We start from the raw sequence: 14,492 nt of genomic DNA, 5'->3' as shown, positions 1-14,492 counted from the left end.
ACACCTTTTCTGTCTTGGATCTCAAGGTCAAATTCTTGGAGTAAAAGTATCCAACGAATTAGCCTTGGTTTTGCATCTTTCTTCATGAGCAAGTATTTAATGGCCTCATGGTCAATAAATACTGTAATTTTGGTACCTATAAGATATGAGTGGAATTTTTCAAAAGTAAAAACTATAGTGAAGAGTTCCTTTTCGGTTACCGTATAATTGTGTTGGGCTCCCGTCAAAGTTTTACTTGCATAATAAATTGGGTGACACACTTTATTTCTTCTTTGACCCATCACAGCTCCAACGACATAGTCACTTGCATCGCACATCAACTCAAAAGGTGAGTTCCAATCAGGTGTAACGATTATTGGGGCTGAGATTAACCACTTTTTTACCTCTTCAAAAGCTTCCAAACATGCTTTGTTAAAATCAAACACTGTATCTTTCTCTATCAACAAACACAACGATTTAGAAATTTTCGAGAAATCTTTTATAAACCTTCGATAAAAACCAGCATAGCCTAAGAAACTTCTGATTCCTTTCACATTCACGAGGGCCAGTAATCTTTTAATTACGTCCACCTTTGCTTTATCGACTTCATTTCCTTTTTTTGAGATCTTATGACCTAAGACAATCCCTTCATTGACCATAAAATGACATTTTCCCAATTAAGGACAAGATTCGTCTCTTTGCATCTCTTCAGTACCTTAGCCAAATTACTCAAACAAATATCATAAGTGTTACCAAAAATAGAAAAATCATCCATGAAAACCTTAACAAAATTTTCAACCATATCAGTAAATATTGCCATCATGCATCGTTGAAAAGTTGCAGGTGCATTGTATAAACCAAAAGGCATTCGCCTAAAAGCAAACGTACCGTATGGACAAGTAAAGGTTGTTTTATGTTGGTCCTCCGAGGTTACAACTATTTGGTTATATCCTGAATAGCCAGCTGAAAAATAATAGAATTCATTACCTGCCAGTTTATCTAACATCTGATCCTAAAAGGAAACGAAAAATGTTCCTTCCAAGTGGCTTTGTTCAACTTTCTGTAATCAATACAGATTCTCCAACCGATAATAGTTCTTGTTGGAATTAACTCGTTATGCTCATTTTCAACAATCGTGATTCCACCTTTCTTTAGCACACACTGCACAGGACTTACCCACGAACTATCTGAAATAGGATAGATGATTCCTGCATCTAACCATTTGATCACTTCATTTCTCACAACTTCTTTCATAATTGGATTGAGCCTCCTTTGCCCATCAATTCGAGCTCTTCCACCTTCTAAAATTATTTTATGCATGCAAAAAGAAGGGCTTATACCTCAAATATTAGCTATGGTATAACCAATTACTTTCTTAAATTTCTTTAGAACAGTAATTAGTTGCTCCTCTTAATAGTTCATTAGTTCCAGTGAAAAAATCACAGGAAAAGTAGAACAATCACCTAAATAAACGTATTTCAAGTGGGAAGGAAGTACCTTTAGTTTGAGTTTAGGTGGTTCTTTAATTGACAACTTGGGTTGCACAAATTCTCTGACTTCCAACTCAACGGTTCAACCCCATTGCTTCCATCAAGCATGTTTCCACTTCTTCATCCTCAAAGGGTCAAGATCTAAGGCTTCTCCAATGGATCTTCTTCAAAATTACTTTCCATAGAAACCAAGGTTTCTATCTCTTCCATAACTGAACACTCCTCTTCCAGATCAGGAAATTTCATCGCTTTAAGAATGTTAAAGGTTACCTGATTGTTTTGAACTCACATCTCCTTTCTGCACATCAATTAACATTCTTCCTATGGCTAAGAAAGGTCTCCCAAGGATGATCGGCACTTCCTTGTCTACTTCAGAATCTAAGACAATAAAATCAGCAAGAAAAATAAATTTACTGACTATTACCAAAACATCCTCAATCTTTCTTTCGAGAAATGCTAAAGATTGATCCGCTAGCTGAAGCGTCACAACTTTAGGTCTTACTTCACCTATCCCTAGAATCTTGAAAATAGACTTAGGCATCAAGTTGATACTCGTTCCTAAGTCACACAAAGCTTTACCATAGTAAGATTCACCAATGTTACAGGGTATAGTAAAGCTTCTTGGGTCTTTCAATTTCGATGGCAATTTGTTCTGCAGGAACACACTGCACTCCTTTATCAAAGCAACAGTCTCATACTCACTCAATCGTTTCTTCTTGGACAGTATATCCTTCAAAAACTTCACATAATTTGGTATTTTTTCTAAAGCCTCCACCAACGAAATATTGATGTGTAACTGCTTCAGAACATCCAAAAACTTCTTGAATTGCACGTCCTATTTCTGCTTGTTTTACTGCAATCTTTACGAATATGGAGGTGATGAAACTTTCGATTGAACCAGACAACTTTTCTGAGTAGGTAAATCTGCATCCAAAAAAGATGTTAAAATATCTGAATTCACTAAGTCAGGGTTTACCTTGTTAGACTTTGCACATTTTGATTCCTTTGGTGTAGGAACTTCAACAGCTGGTTGATTCTTCTCAATGGGCTTATGTTCAACATCAATCAATTGGGGTTCTATAATTTTACCACTTCGTAATGCCACTGCCATGATATGTTTTTTACCCAAATTTTTTAGATTCATAGTATCGCTCGACAGGGTTCCTTGTGGTCTATTATGTAGCTCCGTAGCTACCTGACCCATTTGGTTTTCCAACTTTTTTAGTGTTGCTGCTTGGCTTTGGATCAAAGCGTCATTCTTTGCCATGAATGTTTTCAACAAGTTCTCCAAACTATTTGATGCCTCCGCTTGAGGTGGTTTTAGAGCATGCTGATTAAACCCTTGAGATTGGTTGGGTCTTTGATGTAATAAGTTGTTGTTCGGTCCATTTCCTTGGTTGCGCTAGGAAAAGTTAGGATGATTATGCCATGAAGGATTGTAGAAGTTGGATTGTGGTCCTTATCCACTCCTATTTCGATATTAGTTCCCCACATAGTACACTAACTGGGGATTTGGTGGACAATTCTCAAAAGAATGTCCTTCCCCACATTACACACAGGAAACTACTTCAAACGGACTTAGTGGCTGTGCTGCAGAATTATTAGTACTATTAACGATTAACTTTTTTCATAGAAGAAATAGACGATACCTGAGCTGATAACAAAGTGAGAGTGTCAACTTCATGAACTTTGACTACACGTCTTCCTGAAGATGTTCGATTTGTTGGCCAGTGATAGTACTTACTCGCGATCCTCTCGATGATCTCATAAGACTCATTATAAGACTTAGACAAAATTGCACCATTCGCGGAAGCATCTACCATCAATCTTGTATATGCATTGAGACCATTATAGAATGTCTCCAACTGGATACAATGAGGTATCCCATGATGAGGACACTTACGAAGTAACTCCTTGAATCGCTCCCAAGCCTCAAACAAAGACTCGTCATCCAATTGTTGGAAAGTTGTGATCTCGTTCCTTAACTTAGCATTTTTGATAGGTGGGAACTACTTAACCAAAAATCTCTCTGCTAATTCTTGCCATGTAGATATGGAACTTGGTGGCAATGAATTGAGCCATGCTTGTGCTCGATCTCGCAACGAGTACGGAAACAACTTTAACCTCAGTGCGTCTTCAGTCACACCAGCTATCTTGAATGAATTACTCACCTCCATAAACAATCAAAGGTAGAAATGTGGATCTCCCGTGGGCATACCACTAAATTGGCCCACCGTTTGTAGCATTTGAAACATCACTAGTTTCAATTCAAACTAGCTTGCCTCAATATCTGGCCTTCTAATTCTTGGGTTTAACTCACTGAAAAGTGGCACATCATATTGTCTGATGCGCCGATCCCTATCATCGGTAATGAGGATAGGATTTCGTACAAGATCAGCTTGATTACCTTGGTCTTGATTCTGATTTCCAGGTTCCATCTCGACTTGTTTTTGAGCTATTCGTTCATGTCTTCTTTGTCTGAAAGTTCGCTCAATTTCAGGGTCTACAGGGAGTAAATTCATAATTCAATCTATGCTCATAAACATCTGAAAAGAAAATCACAAAAATTAAAAAGAATAAGTTAGTAATGTTAGAAATAAATCAAATTGAAAAAAAAATAATTTCACGAAAAAAAATGACTATGGCAACAGTTGACAATCCCTGGCAATAGGACCAAAAACTTGTAATGCGTAGGTTTGTGCGAGCATACACAGTCGTTATAAAGTGATAAGTAATTATCGAGTTATTGTCTCTACAGGGATTTTATTTGTGCTAAATCACTTAATTTGTAAAATTATATTAACAATTTGGTAAATAAAAACACAATGTAGTTGAGAAGTGGTGATTAAAATATATTAAACTAAATGCAATAATCCCTAATGCAAATTATCCTAAGTATGCAAACTATATGAATGAAATAGATTTCAGTAAAATTAAACACAATTTGCAACGATTATAACATAAATAAGCTAGGTCAATTACTTTAATTAAACTCAATTTATTATCAACATGCTTAATAACATTCAAAAAAACATTCCATGGCAACTCAATCTTTCATGAATTTGGACAAAACATTAGGTCCTTTCTGAATCCTTTACTTAGTAAATACGCATTTTACTGATCCTTATTTACTAAGGGTTTCTTAACATTCGTGTGAGGTAACAGGGATGTGTTAGGTTTGAAACAATTTAATCACACAAATCTAAAAACTATGCAGATAACAGAGCTTGGTCAGAGTTGTTATGCAACCTTCAATTTAATCGGGTTAGGATCTAAATTGAGCATCCACATTTCAATTATGTGTCCATTAGCCATTGTCTGGTTAGGATCGCTCAACTAATTCAGGTGCACTTCAATCACGTAAGAACGAAATACAGACTTGATTTTAATTAAAAACATGATCGATTGAGGCACAAACATTATAAGCATGAATCAAATAAATATTATTTAATCAAAGCAATCATCCTAGCTTAAATAAAATTAAGCTAACATTGTTGTAAACAAGAACAAAGAACACATAGCAAACATCTTTATATTAAATTAAATAAAAGGAAAATTAAACCCAATTCAGAGTGGCTGTCACCCAAGACTATGACTGACGAGGCTCATTCGTTCCTTTGCTTTTCTCTTTACTGATGGCTCCCCAAGGTGGCAGACCAATGGTTCTTTAAGAGGCTTAACTGCTAAAATCTCTATGAAGAGATGATGCTAGGTGTGGGAATGGAAAAGGCTAAGAGAATTTGGAGAAAAGAGAGAATGATGAATGATGAGTATGTATGAGGAATGATTGAGGGATGCTTGAGGGATGATGAATGAAGGAATGAGAGGGTTTTATTTATATGTGAGGAGACGGGGATAGTTTGCTAAAAATAGTAAATGTTAGCCTCTTCAAATCTCCTCAAATTATGGCCGGCCATGCTTAGTGGCCTTTGACTAAATTTTTGGCTTGATTTTTAAGCAATTTTGGATGCCACACAACTCAAGAGCTATCAGACCTATCCAGAATAAATCAACAAGTTAGAGGACCAATGAATAAAATTTATCCAATTTAATTAATTAGTTAAAACCCAAATTATTAATAAAATATTTTAAAATGAATTATTAAATATAATTTTATATTTTATTATTTAATTTAATCATGCATGGCCCACTTTATGTCTTAAAAAGTATAATATATTCAAATTAATATAAAATAAGCCATTTATTGCATGAAAACTCTATAATAAAGCATAAAATCATATTTTAATAATTTCTATGTCCTAATTTCATATTTTCACATATTTCATTAATTTATTAAACAATTACTTAGTTTTAACAACGGATTTAAGTTAAAAGGTGATAAATTACATAGGAAAAATCCTATATATTTTTCCGTTTACAGGAGCCAAAATTTCCTGAATTCTGTGTAGAATTTTTCTCTCCATAGCATTATCTTCTTTAGTCACTATGAAGAGGAAGAGGATGTGGCCAAAGGAAGCTCTACATGTCGTAACACTTGTATGCATTGAAGACTGGTAATAGAGAAATTGAGGAACTGGTGCGAATTAAGGAAAGAACTAGAGCAAGACATCTTAAAAGCTTTAATATAATAATGGATTATGAGTTTTAAGGGTTAAACCCCTTTAGTTTAACCGATAAATGGTTGTCATGCTTAGTTGCTATTAAATGGTGTCTGCGTGTTTATGAAATTTGGAGTAAGGAGGGAGAACTATTTATGAGTTAAATGAAGCTAGGATTGGGTGGATGGTTAGAAAAAGGGAGATTTTATTAGATTTCACCATTCAGTGTTGCTGGGTGCAAACCGTGATGTTTGAAGCTCCAAGCCTTGTAAAGGGGAGGCTACGGTGTTCAAGCATCAAGGTAGAAATGTAAAAATGGAGGTGTGGGTGGATGGATAGGGAAAATGGAACACTTCCTAGATTCTACAAACCGGTGTTGCTGAGTGCAAACTGTGATGTCCGAAGGGGACATGTCACACCGCAATTTATTTTTGCTTGTTGGTTTCATTAAGCATAAAGGAGTTACTAGTGTAATGGTTAAGTGGTAGTGAAATTGTCCTTAAAACCCAAGTTCAAATCCCTACCCCTGCATTTTTTTAGAATTTTTGAATTTCCCTTGTTTTTAACCCTATTGTCGCTCCTAAAGTTTAAAATGTAGCACTCGATGCCCGAACCATTCATTGAGTCTAGGTATCGAATGCCACAATAACCTGAATTACTTATTAAAAAAATATCTGTCTTGAATTACATTACTTATTCAATTTATATTATCAAATGATAAAAAAACTTTTAAGCTCCATTTTCATCAATAAATTACAAAATTTTTGGGCTATGACTCAAAAACATAAAATGGAAACTAAGACCCTGAGGCAGAGCCTCTTTGAGTGCCCCTCTACACGAATGTAAGCATGTGCATTTTGCCTCGCTCCTAGCAAAGTCTAGCTCGACCCTTGGCGATGTGTGAATCTTTAACTATCCTACATTTAAGTAGAAAACTTATATGTAACATCCTGAAATAGGCCTAGTCGAAACAGTGGTTTCGGGACCACAAATCTGACGAGGAAAATTTTATTTTTATTCTATTTTTATGGTCTACAATTTCATGGAATGATTTTGTGAAAATTTCATTCAAAAATTTTGACATTTGGGCACTCAATTTAGTCAAAAGGACTAAATTGTAAAAAGTGCAAAACTTGAGTTCTAGAAGCTAGAAGTGTCCAATTGTTATGAAATTTTAAATTGGAGGTCCTTAAATGTTAATTAGGCCATTGGTTAAATTGTGGAAAAAAATGGACATGAGAAAAGTGAAATAGGATATTTTTAAGTTAGGGGCATTTTAGTAAATTGGTAATAAATGGCCGAATATGTCATGGAAGCCATGGATAGGGTTTTTTTCAAGCTTCCAAGCTTCATAGTAAGTCCATCTTTGCCCCGTTTTTAATTTTTTTATGTTTTTGGAGTCCTCGTAGCTCGGTTTAGCTTATTCTACCATTAATTCATGTTAGAGTTCATATTTGGAAAAATACCCACATGTGAAATGTGTTTATTTTGATGTTTAATGGTAGAATATGAAGCTTGAGATTATGTTAAACAACTTTTGCTAGGCGATTTTAAGTGAAAACGAGTAAAACGACATAATCGGTAAAAATACCTAATGTTCATAAGTAAATATTAGAGTGGGAATTTGATGTTTCCATAGAAGAAAAAGATGTTCAGCATGTCATAAAATATAAGAACAAGGGATGAAGTTTAATTTCTAAGCTTTGGGGCAAAAGTGTAAATATACAAAAGTTTAGGGGCAAATTGTAATTTTTCCAAAGTTCGAGTTAAGGGCTATTTTGATGAATGTGAGTACTAAATAAGCTAAATTTGCTATCAAGAAGAACGAAATCCAGAGTTAGACTGGGGAATGAAAAAGGTTGAGGACTAAGTTGCTAGATTTGATCGTATTTTGTACCGAGGTAAGTTTACGGTAAATAAATGCAATATTTCAATAATTATTATTAACGGTGTTAGTTTCCATCAATTATGTACTTATTTTATGAAATTATTTAATGTTGACTCAAGTGTGAGATGATAGAGAATAAGTGTTAAAAAGTCTCGTTGAAACATTAGGAATGTATCAGATACAAATGTCACGACATTAAGGGAATGAGATCCCATGTAAGACCATGTCTGGGACATGGAATTGGCATTATTAAGGTTATGAGAGGTCCCATGCAAGACCATGTCTGGGACATGGCATTGCTACCGAGATGAGAGGTCCCCCTAAGACCATGTCTAGGACATGGCTTGGGCACTGATATGAGAACTCTCGTGTAAGACCATATCTAGGATATGACATTGACAGTATAGGAAACATCCTATGTAAGAGCATGTTTGGGACATGGCTTTGGCATGTTATTATCATATAGGAGACCCGGGTATCCTTAGTGTTCCAAGTGGTTCAATGGGCTAGTAAACAGACTATGTTACATGAAAGTTCAGGTAAAAGTATAATAAATAGATTCAGGTGAGTTATAAAGGTTAAGAATATTTCAGTTATCAGTTGAGAAAGAAATTTCAACAATGGAGGAGAAGTTATAATCATGAGTTATTTAAGTAAGCAAGTAAGTAAACAAGTAAGAGAGTAAGTGAAGAATAAGCAAAGACCATGATACTTGATGATGATTTATGAGTATAATTATTTATGATAAATGTTGTTATTTATTTTCTGTAAACTTACTAAGCTTTATGCTTATTCCCGTTATTTTCCTCTCTTTTTTTATAGTATTTCCAAGCTAATTTAGGGATTGTAAGGACGTCGGAGATTGTTTCACACTATCAATAGTTCATCTCGGTATTTTATGATTCGAACAATTAAGTTATGGCATGTATAGGGACTTAATCCTTTTGTGTGTGTGTCCTTATGATATGGCTAATGAATAGCATGAAAATAATTGATAATAATTAGCTATTGAAATGGCTATTTAAGAACATGTTTTGATGTTATGTATGCCTAAATGATAGTTAATACAAAGAAATTATAAAAGAGTAAAAATTTGCAATGGAACAGTTTTTGGATATCAACATTGACGTGATTTTGAAAAATCACCAAAAATAGTATAAATGAATTAGAGAGTGAATAAGATATAGAATTAAATCTTATCAAGTCTATTTTCACATGAAAGAAATGGTGTAGGCAAAGAAATTTTATATTCTTAGATATTTGAATTTTAGTGAGACAGGGTCAGAATGGTTTTTGAAATCCTCTATTCTCACATTAGAAAATCATTAAAAATTGTATAGAAAGAATTATGAGTTATAATTTATATTTTTAGATTCCTTAGTGAGTCTATTTTCAAAAGTAATAAACAAGAACATTATCCAAATTCTTTACAATTAGATAATTGATTTTTAGTGAAGAGGGCTTAGAACTGTCGAAGTAGTGAAACATGGGAGAATTTAACGAATAAACTGTACTATTTGGCTAAAACAAAAATTTTGGAAAGTTTAGGTAAGAAGGTATATGAGTCTAGTTTTAGGGAAAATTTATAGATCGAAATTTTGAGTTTCGTAACTCGAGTTATAATTAAATTAGTGGTTGTTACGCAGGTGACCAGTTTTATTGTGCATAGTAACATAAATTATTTTGATTTGTTTAAGTATTTGGAAAATTTTTAATGTTCCCGGTTTGGACCCGAACCGTTTCCGTTGCATGTTTTAAAGTCTCGAGGGTCTTTTTTAAGGACATATTGATTGAACGTAAGCTAATTAATTTTAAAAGCAATTTTTTATGCTCCGAACTAGTAAGTTAAGTCAGGTAACGCTTCGTGCTCGACTCCGGCAATGGTCTCGGGTAAGGAGTGTTACATTTATTGGTATCAAAGCGAGATTTTTGTCGGTTCTCGGAATATTTAGTATGAATAAGAGTCTAGCTATACATGTCATACTTGATTTTGATAGTGTGACGACTCCGGACGATTTTAAAATGTTTTTCTTTTATAGTTATGGGTCCCGAACGAGCTGGTGCAAATGATGTAGAAAGTAATACGCCTGCTCGCGCAGAAGGGACGGTGCCACCAGATAGTAGTGAAAAGCCCGTTATAGTTAGTCAGGGAGGAGGGGCTCGAGAAGCCTTCTTCCAAGCTATGAATGAATGGTTTGCCGAGTTCGTTTGTACGAATCCGGCTATTAGACCTCCACCCACTCATGATTTTCTAATCCCCATATCGCTCCCCCAGTCAAAGGTACAGTTATAAGAGAAAGGCCACCAGTTGATAAGATCAAAAAATATGGGGCTAAAGAGTTTCGGGCTACTAAAGATGATGATGTAGAGAGAGCAGAATTTTGGCTTGAGAATACTATCAAAGTCTTTGATGAGGAATCCTGTACACCTGAGGAATGCATGAAGTGTGTTGTCTCACTCCTTAGAGATTTGGCCAATCATTGGTGGAAGACTCTTGTGTCAGTTGTACCGAGCGAGAGAGTTACTTGGGATTTCTTTCAGGAGGAGTTCCATAAAAAGTATATCAGTCAGAGATTTATTGACCAGAAAAGAAAAGAGTTCCTTGAGTTAAAGCAGGGTAAGATGACTGTAACCGAGAATGAACATGAATTTGTTAGACTCAACAAGTATGCTCGAGACTGTGAGTCTACAGAGGCTATCATGTGCAAAAGATTTGAGGATGGGCTTAATGATGATATCCGGCTATCAGTTGGCGTTTTAGAGATAAAAGAGTTTGTTGTTCTATTTGAAAGAGCCTGTAAGGCAGAGGAGTTGTTAAAAGAAAAAGAAAAGAGAAAAGCTGAAATTAAGGTTCAAGACACGAAGAAAAGGCAGATGAGTAGATCATTTCAGTCTACATCCAAGAGGCCAAGAGAGTTCTTTATTAGATCAAATTTTTCAGCCGGGTATCCTAGCCGAAACAGAGGTAGAAGATTTATGGGTTCAAGAGCTCAGACTACTACAGTCGCAAGTGTGGGTAATACTCGACCACCTATACCAGAGTGTGCTCAATGTGGTAGATGTCATCTCGATGAGTGCCGAGCAAATGAAAATGCTCGTTTCAGATAGGGTGCATTAGATCATTTTATTCAAGATTGTCCCGAAACAGTTAAAAGAGAAGTAATACCGAGTGTAAGATCAGGAAATGCTCCTAGAGGCAGATCACAGAGGAATCTGGGAGTTGGAGCAAGAAACAGGGGTACGTCCAGAGACTCAGCAGCTAGACCAGATGCTAGAGCACCCACAAGGACTTATGCTATTCGCGCTCGCGAAGAGGCATCCTTCCCTAATGTGATTACGGGTACATTATCTCTCTATGATACTAGAGTTATTGCTTTGATTGATCCGGGTTCGACCCATTCTTATGTTTGCATGAGATTGATGCCTAGTATGAACATGTCCATAGAATCTACCAAATTTGTTATTAAAGTATCAAATCCATTTGGCCAGTTTGTGTTAGTAGACAAAGTATGTAAAAATTGCCCTTTGATGATTAGAGGTCACTATTTTCTGGCCGATCTTATGCTATTTCCATTTTATCAGTGTGATGTGATTCTAGGCATGGATTGGTTGACTACCCATATGTGATAGTGAATTGCGGAAAGAAATATATTGATTTGAAATGAAAAAAATGGTGATACTATCCGGGTTAATTCAGAAGAGTCAGATAGTTCTCTTGCCATGATTTCTGTTATGTCTGCTCAGAAATGTTTGAGAAAAAGGTATGAAGCTTATCTTGCTTTTGTATTGAATACTAAAGATCCGGAGTTGAAAATTGAATCAGTGTCAATAGTTGGTGAGTTTTCCGATGTGTTTCCAGAAGAATTGCCAGGTTTGCCTCCTATTAGAGAAGTTGAGTTTGGTATTGAGTTGGTTCCAGGTACCACTCCAAATTCTATTGTTCCTTTTAGAATGGCCCCGTTGGAATTGAAAGAATTCAAAGGTCAGTTATAGGAATTAACTGACAAAGGTTTTGCATGGCCTAGTTGTTCTCCGTGGGGCGCACCAGTGCTTTTTGTGAAAAAGAAATATAGTTCGATGAGGTTGTGTATAGATTAGTAGCGGCTTAACAAAGTAATGATAAAGAATAAATATCCACTGTCTAGAATTGATTATCTATTTGACCAATTGAAGAGAGACATTGTGTTCTCCAAGATAGATTTGAGATCCGGTTACTATCAGTTACAGGTTAAAGAGTTAGATGTTCCGAAGACTGCTTTCCGGACTAGGTATGGTCACTATGAGTTTCTTGTGATGCCATTTGGTTTGACTAATGCTCTTGCCATATTCATGGATTTAATGAACCGAATCTTTCGACCGTACTTGGACAAGTTTGTAGTCATGTTTACTGATGATAATCTAATTTATTCTCCCGATGAGATTGAACATGCCTGATACGAGTCACAAAGGCCCAATTCAAGCTCAAGGACGTGATAGGCTCAAATTACCACAAGGCCCAATAATGAGGTAAAGGCCAGACAAATACATTCAAAAGTAAATGGAACGATTCAAGAATTTATTAGCAATGCCTTAGATGCATACACAAAGGAAAAAGAAAATCAAGATTCACTTTCTTGTTTTCAAGAAAATCAAGAAACCGAATCTTGGTCCAATTTTACTGTTTTGAGTGATTTCAAGAATCAAGAAAATCAAGATTTCAAATCTTGGAAATCTTGGTCCAAGACATCGAATCTTGCAGCTAAGGCGCATTGGATCTCAGTTACGAGCATCAACGAACCAATTTCGGGAGAGAACGGATTACAAGTCCAAATGCTTGAAGAAATGGCCCAATAAGATGTTCCAAGCCCAATCAAGAAATTTAAATTAGACTTAGTTGAAAATCAGGCCAAATTGTCAAAGTGGCCCAATTTGCTAAATTTTAATTCTTTAAATACTTAGTTTTAATTTTTAGACTTTATGAATAAATTTGTCTGTAAAAATTCAGTCCAAGAGGCCCATTTAAAGTCCTTGGCCAAATTTCCCCTTGAAAGTAAAAAAAATTAGGTTTTTTTTTAGTTTTCCTATTAGGACTAGGAAAATAGTTAGCATGCCTATATGTATGGCTCGACCAACCACCCTTATATGCATTAGACTTGCATAATACATTGAAATCAGATTTGTTTTATTGAGTGAGAATTCTATTTGAGTTCTCCAAGAATTTTCTCTTGAGTTTTGTTTAGAAGGAGTTTTAACAATCTTTTCGATTGTGGGAGCCATCTTCAACCTTCTTCTTGCCATTGTTCTTCATTGGAGGGAAGATTAGACCCGTTTGAAGGGAGTTGTGAAATCTTTCGGGATTTCAAGGCTTCTTAGGACTTTCTTTTTTTTGTTGCTGTTCATTCTTCTTTATTAATTTCTGCTTGTGCTGATTTATTGGTTAACTTGGGATCAATTGTTCTTGTTGCGTTTCAGCCATTCCAAACTTCAAGATCTGATTCGACTTCGTTCTCAGGCATCAAGAAACGTTCTTCATTCAGAATTTTCAGATTTCTTGCCGCCCAAGTATTTCTTATTCTATTCGATTTGGCTTTCTTGATCTGACAAGTTTAGTTCTCTATTTTCTGTTTTCGTTACAGCCAATTTGTTTATAGATCTCGTAGGACTCTCCCGTGACTTGACAACTCGATCTTGGTCCGTGCGCAACCCTTTATCATTTGGTATCAGATTTTGGGCATTTTGGGTGTTCTTGGGTGATTTCTAGACTGATCTCCTTTTAAAAACATTAAACAACAGTTTTTACCCAGAAAAATTTTTGGAAAAAAATTCATTTGAGTGGGTAAACGTTTTTCGATTGGTATAAAATTTTACATGCATATTTGTGGCACTATGATAGAAAACTAAAAAATATTTCCCGCAAAAAAATCAGTATAAAAAGTCAAAAAAATTGAAAAATATGAAATGAGGGAAAAAAATTAAAAAAATATTCAGCGGTTTGAGTTTAGTGCCGAAACCTTCTAGATAAAATATAAAATATTTAAGGACATTCTAGTTTAAATTTCATGATTTTTGGAGATCGGGAACACCTCGAACGAAGTTGTCAACTTACTCCGCAGTTTTTTCGAGTTTTCAGGTATCAGCAATTTTTATTGATTCTTAGCTGTAGTTTTTCATTTGTTTTGCTTTTATTCTTCCTTTATACTATCTAACACCTTCTTGTTTCTTGTGTTAGTAGGATTTAAAAGTGTGCACAATTCTTTCTCGGTGCGACACAAATTAGTTGGTGTCTCGTCACTTTTTGGACTCATAGTGCAATTAGGATTCCTTGGTAGTTACGGTTCATACACTTTCCAAATTGATTGATATAGACTCTACTAAAGAACTCACAAGACTGAATTCTACCTCTTTGAGAATTTGATTTTCCTTTTGAGTGATTAACGGTGAGGTTTGTTAATTTTTTTTTGAGTTTTGAGTGTTTGTTTTGCAAGTTTTAAAATAAGATGTCTAAAATCAGTCAAGACGATGATGAGAATAATGACCATAATGAGGTCCTTGTAGTCTATCGCACCCTTAACATCCAAATGAGAGACGATGTTGATA

The 14,492-nt window shown here is 35.2% G+C and overlaps 1 non-coding gene across 1 annotated transcript; it reads left to right on the top strand.

The window, feature by feature from the left end:
• Positions 1-3,350: 3,350 nt before the first annotated feature.
• On the top strand, positions 3,351-3,457 carry LOC121221432 (small nucleolar RNA R71). The gene has a single exon (XR_005918823.1). It is a non-coding gene; the product is annotated as a small nucleolar RNA R71 (small nucleolar RNA).
• Positions 3,458-14,492: the final 11,035 nt, after the last annotated feature.

Source organism: Gossypium hirsutum, chromosome D09 (assembly GCF_007990345.1).
Source record: "Gossypium hirsutum isolate 1008001.06 chromosome D09, Gossypium_hirsutum_v2.1, whole genome shotgun sequence".
NCBI classification, from domain to species: Eukaryota; Viridiplantae; Streptophyta; class Magnoliopsida; order Malvales; family Malvaceae; genus Gossypium; species Gossypium hirsutum.
This window is presented reverse-complemented; position numbering and strand designations above follow the sequence as displayed.